This window comes from Tamandua tetradactyla, chromosome 13, assembly GCF_023851605.1.
Source record: "Tamandua tetradactyla isolate mTamTet1 chromosome 13, mTamTet1.pri, whole genome shotgun sequence".
In the NCBI taxonomy this organism is placed as follows: domain Eukaryota; kingdom Metazoa; phylum Chordata; class Mammalia; order Pilosa; family Myrmecophagidae; genus Tamandua; species Tamandua tetradactyla.
The window spans coordinates 18,425,962-18,434,812 of record NC_135339.1 but is presented as its reverse complement, the minus strand read 5'-3'; the positions used below and the strand labels follow the sequence as shown (position 1 = coordinate 18,434,812).

Below are 8,851 nucleotides of genomic sequence, written 5' to 3'. Positions count from 1 at the left end.
TCTTCAACCTTCTCCTTCCACCACACCCGTTCATTCTTGCCAGATTCAAGTTTTTTTTCGCATTGCAGTCAGAGTTGGCTTTCAAATGTTAGATGTCCTCATGTTACCATCCTGCTTAAAATCACCCACTAACTTCCCACCACTTTTAGGATTAAGACCTCATCATGCTATTTCACTTTGTTAAAAGCTGCGGGCATGTAATATACCTGAAATGGAGTGGCTTTTTTTTTTCTATTGATAAATCTTAGCATACAAATGTTCCCTATATAGTGTACAATCAGTGGCTCACAATTTTATCACATAGGTGTGTATTGATCACCAAGACCATTTTTCAGAACATTTACATCACTCCAGAAAAAGAAATAAATAGAAAAAGAAAAAACGCATGCATGCTATATCCTTTACCCCTCTCTCTTTGACCACTAGTATCCCCACCTATCAATTTATTTTACCATCCCCCCGTTATTTATTTATTCTTTATCCATATATATTTTTTCACTCATCTGTCCATATCCTGGATAAAAGGAGCATCAGACACAAGGTTTTCACAATCGCACAATCACACTGTGAAAGTTATATCTTTATACAATTGTCTTTAAGAAACGTGGCTACTGGAAGACAGCTCTACATTTTCAGACACTTCCCTACAGCCTCTCCATTACACCTTAACTAAAAAGGTGATATCTATATAATGCATAAGAATAACCTCCAGGATAACCTCTCCATTCTGTTTGAAATCTCTCAGCCACTGACACTTTATTTTGTGTCATTTCTCTCTTCCCCCTTTTGGTCAAGAAGGTTTTCTCAATCCCTTGATGCCAGGTCCCAGCTCATCCTGGGATTTCTGTCCCATGTGGCCAGAGAGATTTACACCCTTGGGAGTCATATCCCACATAGGGGGGAGGGGAGGGCTGTTAGCTGACCTGCCACATTGGCTTATAAAGAGACGTGGGTTTTTTTTGTTTTTGTATGCTGTATGGTGGGAGTCACATTTCATTCTTTTTCCATGTGACTATTCAGTTATTGCAGCACCATTTGTTGAATTTTTTGGGGTGGTGGAGGGGGAAGTGCAAGGGTCAGGAATCTAACATGGGTCTCCCGTACAGCAGGCGAGAATTCTACCCCTGAACTACCCCTGCACCCCCCCCCCCCTGGAATGGCTTTTTAAAAAGGGAATTTATTAAATTGAAGTTTATAGTTCTAAGGCCATGAAAATGTCCAAATTAAGGCATTGAGGGAAAGATACCTTAACTCCAAAGAGAAAGCCGATGAAGTTTAGGGTTTCTCGCTCAGCTGGAAGGGCACATGGTGACATCTGCCAGCTTTCTTTCCTCATTTCATTAGGCCTCCTGGGGACATTTTCTCTCTCCTCTAAAGGTCTCTGGCTGCGTGGGCTCTCGTGGTTTTTTCCAAAATGTTTCCTTCTTAAAGGACTCAGGTAAACAACCCCACCTTGAATGGGGGAGACACATCTCCATGGAAATCATCTAATCAATAGGTACCACCCACAATTGGGTGCATCACATTGTCATGGAAACAATAAAAAAGATCCCACCCGCCCAACTCTGCAAGTGAAACCATCACTCTCTCTGCTATGTGGGACATGACATCCAGGGGTGAAAGTCTCCTTGGTGGCGTGGGAGAGGATGCCCAGGGATGAGGCTGGCCCTGGTACCATGGGAACAACAATGTCGTCCTGGCCAAAAGGGGGAAAAGAAGTGTGGCAAATAAAGTGTCAGTGGCTGGGAGAGTTCAAGTAGAGTCAAGAGGCTACACTGGAGGTCACTCTTACGCATGCTTTGGTTGGACATTGCTGCCATTTCATGACTTGCCAGGCGCCTGCCTGGGTCATTCCTGCCAATCCTGGAGAGTACGTAGGACATTGTATAGGATTCTACAAAGGTTCCATGCACTGAGGTAACTTTCCAAAACCTACAGCCTCCAGATGGGTCCATGGATCAGAGGGGATCAGCCCTTCTAGAACATCAACTTATTCCATACCCCTGTCCCATATTGTTGACAGCCCTTTCTAAAGTTGGAATGGGCCTGGCCCAAATGCCCCTAGAGAGTAGTAGAAGGATCAAGGGTGATGGTGGAGTTGTACAGGGAAAGTTGGGTTTAACGAATGCATATGAGTGCTGACTCATTATACTGGTGTTTCTTTTAGCCTCCAGTACCTTAGAGCAATTAGAAGTCAAGACCTAAAACTGTGGAATTATAACCCATATCAAACTCTAGGAGTCTGTTCTACAACTGATTGTTGCGATGTACTTTGGAATTTGTTGTTTTTGTGTACATATGTTTTTTGAGGAGAGGGCTGAGTATAACAGAGAAGGTGGGATTTGTCAGATGTGTCTGACTACTACGTTATTATTTTGATTTTTCTGTTGTCTCCAGTGTCTTGAAGCGGCTGGAAGAAAAAATGAAAAATCATGGAACTGTGGTCCATACCAAACTGGAAATGTGTTGCTTTTGTGCATATATGTGGTATTTCACAATAAAAAAAAAAATTAAAAAAAAAAAAAAGAAAAGAAAAGATCCCACCCTGAAATATTGCATGAAGAATAAAGGACATGGCTTTTCTGGGGTACATAAAAGCTTCAAACTGGTACACATGGATTATATCAATGTTTTCCATTTTTCGTTAAAAAAAAACTGTCAGCAAAAAAAATACATTTTACATTAACATCCAGAACATGTACAGCTATAACTGATGCAAAAGCTTGTGTTACAGTGTGCACAGTTCTGCTAAATATCCGCACTCTGATATTTTCTATTCTGTCTAAAAAAAAAATCACTGGTTTCAAGGTGTAAGAAAGGGCTAAGCAAGTGTGAAAAATGAGAGATTAGAGAGATGTGACAACTAAGTGCAATGCATCTTGCTTTGTATTCCTTGTGCTCCAGATACACAAGCCCGCTTTCAGGTCCTCTCCAGCCACAGGGCTGTCCCCTCTGACAGGAACGCCTCCTGCCTTCCCCTTCCTCCAAGTATTTCCTCTAGTTGATCCGTACTCAAGCCCCAGATCCTAGAACCCACCTGGTTGCCTTGGGGGAGCTGGTCTTTGACCTTCCAGACTACAGTCAGGTTCCTTTCCTTCGCAGCGCCTGTCTCATGGCATGTAAGACTGCATTTGTAATAAAAATCGCTTGTGCATGTGTTATAATCTGATTAATCTCTGTCTTCTTCTCTAGAAAGGATTTCCAGGAGGGCAGCCTCATGTTTGCACACCATTGTATTGGGCATGTCAACCTCTGACAGCTGATACAAGCTCATTATATGCATTATTTTCTTAAAAAACATTACAGAAATGCATCATTTAGAAAGGAAAATTTCCCAATAATCCTACCCACCAGATGGAATCGTGAATCACCCTTTGGGTTATTGTCCATGGAGACTTTGTACTCCTCCGCCCCGACTCTTGCTTCCCCCTTCCTGCTTCCCTCCCCGGGACTGCCCTCCTCTTCTGGCACCCCCCAGGCCAGGGCTTTCCCAGGAACCACCTAGGAACCCTGTTCACCTTTTCTGCTGCCCTAACTGCTGACCTAACTGTGGGAGATGCCACAGCCCCGCCCTGGGATGCCTGTGGACTTGGGGAAGAAAATAACAAACGGTGGTGTCGGGAAACCGGGGGGCTGTTCCTCAGGAACCGTCCCTGCCAGGAGGATACTGGGCAGGATGCGGGGAGAGCTGGCATTACGGGACTGGACTGGTCCCTACTCGGGCCCTTGGCACAGCACCCTTGGCCAGGCGCAACCTACGTATACCTTGTGTACAATGGTCGTGAGTGGACACAGCTAGTAATCTGATTTTATGGGTATGGTAAGGGAGGCACAAAGGTGAGGGACTGCCTGAGGTCACGAGGGCAAGCTTGGAACCGGGCGGAATGAGGCCAAGGCACAGGGTTTTTTGTTGTTGTTAGGTGGGGGGTCACATTTCAGTCTTTTTCCATGCTACTATCCTATTATTGCAGCACCATTTGTGGATTTTTTTTTTTTTTGGTGGGGGAAGGGCACGGGCCAGCAATCAAACCCGGGTGTCCTGCATGGCAGGCGAGAATTCTATCACTGAACCACCCTTGCACCCCCTAAATTGCAGGTTCTTAATCACCTTGCCATCCTTTCTCAATGCTGTGGTCAGTGGCTTTCAAGCTTTTATTTTTATTTTTTTCCTTTTGGACCTTTTTCTCCAAATGACATCATGAGGCAGCCCCAGTTTGCTCAAGAACGCTGCTCCCGCTGAGAGGAATGGGGAGAGGGCGTGACCCGAAGCCCCCACCGCTAGGCACCCACTCATTTTCCTAAGCAGCCCTCAAGGCTGCTGCGCAGAAGCCCTTTTGGCTTCCCTGAAAGACAGTGGAAGGCGGTGAATGAGGCTGGCCATGAGGCAGACCCCTAGAATGGCCACTCAGTGCTTGCATGACCTTGGTTTTGTACCCTTCCCCTTTGTAACTGCTGTACGGAGATGAAATTCACCCATTTTTAGGGGGTGGCTTTTAGTATATTCATGGAGTTGTGCATCCATCCCCAATATTTTAGAATATTTTCCTCACCCCAGAAAGAAACCCTGCACCCACCAGCAGACACCACCCCCCATGCCCCCATCCCTTATTCCTGGGCAACCTCTGATCTGCTGCGTAGCTCTCCTGATTTGCCTACTGTGGACAGCCATACAAATGGAATCATACAATATGTAGCCTTTGGTGTCTGGCTTCTTTCACTCAGCCAAATGTTTTTCAGGTCCATTCATGTTGTAGCATTCATCAGAACTCCATTTCTTTTTATTATTGTATGGACATATCACCTTTTATTTAACCATTCATCAGTTGATGGATATTTGGATTGTTTCCACTCTTTGGCCTTTATGAATAATGCTGCGATAAACATTCGTGTGCGATTTTTGTGTGGACATGTTTTCATTTCTCTTGGAGTGGAATTGCTGGGGCATGTGGTTTACCCGTTAGAGGAACCGCCAGACTGTTTTCCAAAGTGACTGCACTGTTTCCTGTTCCCACCAGCAGTGATGAGCGTTCCTATTGCCCTATATCTTTGTCTACACTAAATATCATCACTTTTTGAGTATAGCATGCAAGCATCATGCTGTGGTTTTGTTTTACATTTCCCTGATGACTTACCTCCCTCTCTCCTGCCACCCCCTCCTTCTCTGTGCAGGCAGCATCTGGGTCCCTCTAGTTTGACCTTCCGAGTTCCTTAGGGGCATCCCTCAGAACCCTGAGCACCCACAGCTGTGGGTGGGGATGAGGGATTGGACTGAGGTACAGGAAAGGAAAGAGATCGGGCCTGACAAGAGCCCTCAGAAATCATCCTTCTACATAGCCTTGGTCACAGGAGGTCAGAGCTACAGGGACTTTTGCCTCCTTTCAGTCCAAACTACCAAACAATTCTGCAAGGTGAGGAAATTGAGGCCTAGAGGGGAGGGTAATCTGTAGGATCCCAGTGTGTGAGTGGCAGTGCTGGGCTGAGATCAGAGAACCCAGCCTACCTTAGGGGAGCTGCAGAGCCCTCAGCTGGATTCCAATGGTCTGTGTGACAGTGGGCAGTTTTGGAACCTTCCCAAACCTCAGTTTCCTCATCTGTTTAATGGCAATAATATCTGCCTTTATAGGGTTGTTTTAAGGATAGAAGATATTCAGCATAATAAACACTCAAAAATTAACTTTTATTTATTTTGAATTTTGGAAAAATTAGTATTTACATTCAAACGGTGCAAAGGACAAGACAGTGAAAAATAAGCCTCTCTCCTATAACCCTCTTCCAGGGGCCACCCGTTACCAGTTTCCTGTCTTTCATTCCAGATATATTCTCTGCATATAATTGATGTTATTTATCATATGGGAAGCTAGAGTTTGTGGACAGCACTAACTTGCCTGCCTTTCTAAGCTGGTCTTTCTTACTTGGCCCCCTCAAGCCTCCTTCTCTTGTCAGCACACAAGACCCTGAGGCCCCCTTATTTGCCTGGCCCCTGCTTCCCGAGCCCCTCCACCTGGTAATGATTTCCTAGAGAGTTTCCCAGGGGTCTCCATGGGGACGTTTCCTGCTCCAATCTCCATGGTAACTCTTTGGGTTGCCATGGTGACACTTAAGTGATTATTTGGAGACCCTTAAATAAATCACCCGTGGTAGTATATGGAGGAGCGCTTGGCTCCAGCTGGCTCCTAAGCGAGGGAGCCAGAGCTGGGGCCCAGCCCGCAGGCAAAAACGGGAGGAGGCAGGAGGCCGTGGTCCCCGCCGGGTCGCCCCCCTGGTCTAGTCTGGTGAGGGGCCCTCTCTGGGCAAAGTGGGAACGGGACCTTTTGTGAGATGGTTCGAGGAAAAGCGGCAGTGCAGTTCTCAAGCAGAGAGAAGCGCCGCTAAGATGTTTCCCCACACGGGGACTGTAAGCTCAGGGCACGGGGCAAGGGGGAGGGATCTAGAAAGCGATGGGGCAGCGATTCAAACCCACGTCTGCTGGGCCTTACTCCTTTTTTTTTTTCGAAACAAAACAAAACATTTTGTGGTAGTAATAGTATTTTGACTCAAAGTTTCCCATTTTAGCTGTTTTCAAGTTACAATTCAGTGGTATTAATTAATTCACAATATAGTGCTACCATCACCACCACCCACTCCCTAAGCTTTTCCTCGTGGCAAACAGAAACTCTGTACCGACTAAGCAATGCCTCGCCACTCCCCTTGCCCCTCACTCATTTGACTCTAAATTCCAAGAGGGGAGTTAAGCCTGAATTCACTGACTCACTTATGTATCATGTTAACCAATATTTTGTTTGTTTTTTCTTTTAACCAATATATTTTTTATTTTATTATTTATTTATTTAAAAAATTTATTAATAAAACCAATCAACATACAATGTGAACATTCTTTTTTTAATCACATAGTTGTATATTCATCATCATGATCATTTCTTAGAACATTTGTATCAATTCAGAAAAAGAAAGAAAGAAAAAGAAAACATAAAAAAAATTCATACATACTATACTCCTTCCCCTCCCTTTCATTGATCACTAGCATTTCAATCTACTAAATTTATTTTAACATTTTTAACCAATATTTTTAGAGCACCTACTAGAGACCAGGCCCTGTACTAAGCATTGGGGATATAGCAGTGAATAAAACAAACAAAAATCCCTGTCACACTGAGTTTACATTCTACTGAGGGTGATACAATTAGTAAAGCAAAGTAAAATATATAGGTTAGATGGTGGTTTAAGTGTTATAGAGGACAGTAAAGCAGGGAAGTGGGTAGGTGGTGCCAGGGTAAGTTGTAACACACACATACACAAGAGCTGAGGGTCTCTGGGCACAGTCAGGGGCTCAGCTCCATTCCCAAAGGATAGAGGGTGAGGTAGGAGGGAAACTGGGAAGATGAGACTTATATCAACAGGCTCGTCTTCTTCCCTGTATGATGGCAGCACATCCTGCCAAGCAATCCACAAAGCCTTCCAGCTTCCTGGATACTTAGCACAATGCTTTGAAGCAGAAAGACAGGGCAGAGTTCAATGCCCATTTTACAGACTGAAAAACTGAGGCCCTGAAGAAGGGAGGCAGCATGCTTAAGGCAATGCTGCAAATGGTGGCCTGCATGGTGACTAGAGCTTGAATCTTCAATTTCTTAATCCAGGGCTGTTTTTGCTGAACTGGTGGATTTGTCATCGAGTTTGCAAATTAACACTTAATCCAAACACTGTTTTATAGAAGGCTGAATAAGTGGCTTGTCTTACACACCTGGGAGACTGGTGCCATCCCTCTGGGAAGCATGGTTTCTTTTCAACGTGAACCTCAGGTGGTTATGATACGTTCCCCAGCTTTGGAATGTTATCTCAAGTCACTTAGTGCCAGATGTGTTTGACAAGTGAACTGGTCAGGCTCCTTCCATGATGGAGGAACAGACTCAAGGGGACAGGGATGTGACTCTTCAAAGCTTGGCTTCTCCAGCCTACTAGGTCATCCTCCAGGAAATGCACAGGCCTAAAGCTTGGGGCAACTCACCTGCACTGCAGTTTTTGGTTTTTTAATTTTGTCTGTTTTGTTTTTTAACACTGCAGTTTTAAGAGCTGAAGATGGAATTCGGACTTTTGTCAACTCCAAAAAAAAAAGAAAAGAAAGAAAAAAAGTCTGGATAGAGCAGAGGCTGAGACTGACAGTCCCACTTCCAGGTCTCTCCTTCTTCTTTGCTGACAGAAGCCCCTATTTTTAGCTGGGCACATGGCCACCCAGAACCAAAACTACATTTTCCAGCCCCCTTTGGAGCTGGGTTTGGCTATATAAGTTCTGGGCAAGGGGATGTAAACAGAAGTATCAAGTAACTTTTGAGAACTTTCCTTAAAGGGAAGTGCTATGCCTTTCCTTCCCGCTGTCCCCTGGCTGGAATGCCAGGAGCTTGGACAGTCAGCTAACCACGAGGAGTGAAGATGGGGACCCCCCTGAGGAGAAGGTTGGAAGAAGCCCAGCTCCCTGAAAATTTTGAGGAAGTGCCAGATCAATCCTGGAATAACTACGGCTAGGCTTTTTACGTCAGGAAAAAAAATCTATTTAAAGCTGTGTTAAGTTGGATATTTTTTTGTCACCTTGTCCTGATAACACTTCTCTTTCCCCTGAATAACTGGTGCCTATATACTTTATGTTTATATTTCTGGAAGGGGCCACTTAACTACTTTGACTGCAGAATACTCAAGTACTTTCCAGAACAAAGTCTGCACCAAGCTAACTAGACTTCTTGACCATCAGGTATTATTAAAAAAAAAAAAAAGGCAACACCTTCAGAAGGCACAAAATTAGAAAAGTACAGTAGAACACAGAGTAAAGAAATAAGTCCCCATTTGGAAAAGTTTTGGTAAC

The 8,851-nt window shown here is 44.5% G+C and overlaps 1 long non-coding RNA gene across 3 annotated transcripts in view; it reads left to right on the top strand.

The window, feature by feature from the left end:
* The first annotated feature begins 6,137 nt into the window (after window positions 1-6,137).
* The window catches only part of LOC143653640 (uncharacterized), a 38,061-nt gene continuing 35,347 nt past the window's right edge, over window positions 6,138-8,851 (top strand). For all 3 annotated transcript variants that reach the window (XR_013161434.1, XR_013161433.1, XR_013161432.1), the window contains exon 1: window positions 6,138-6,272. This is a non-coding gene — a long non-coding RNA (uncharacterized LOC143653640). The remainder of the gene's footprint in view (window positions 6,273-8,851) is intronic.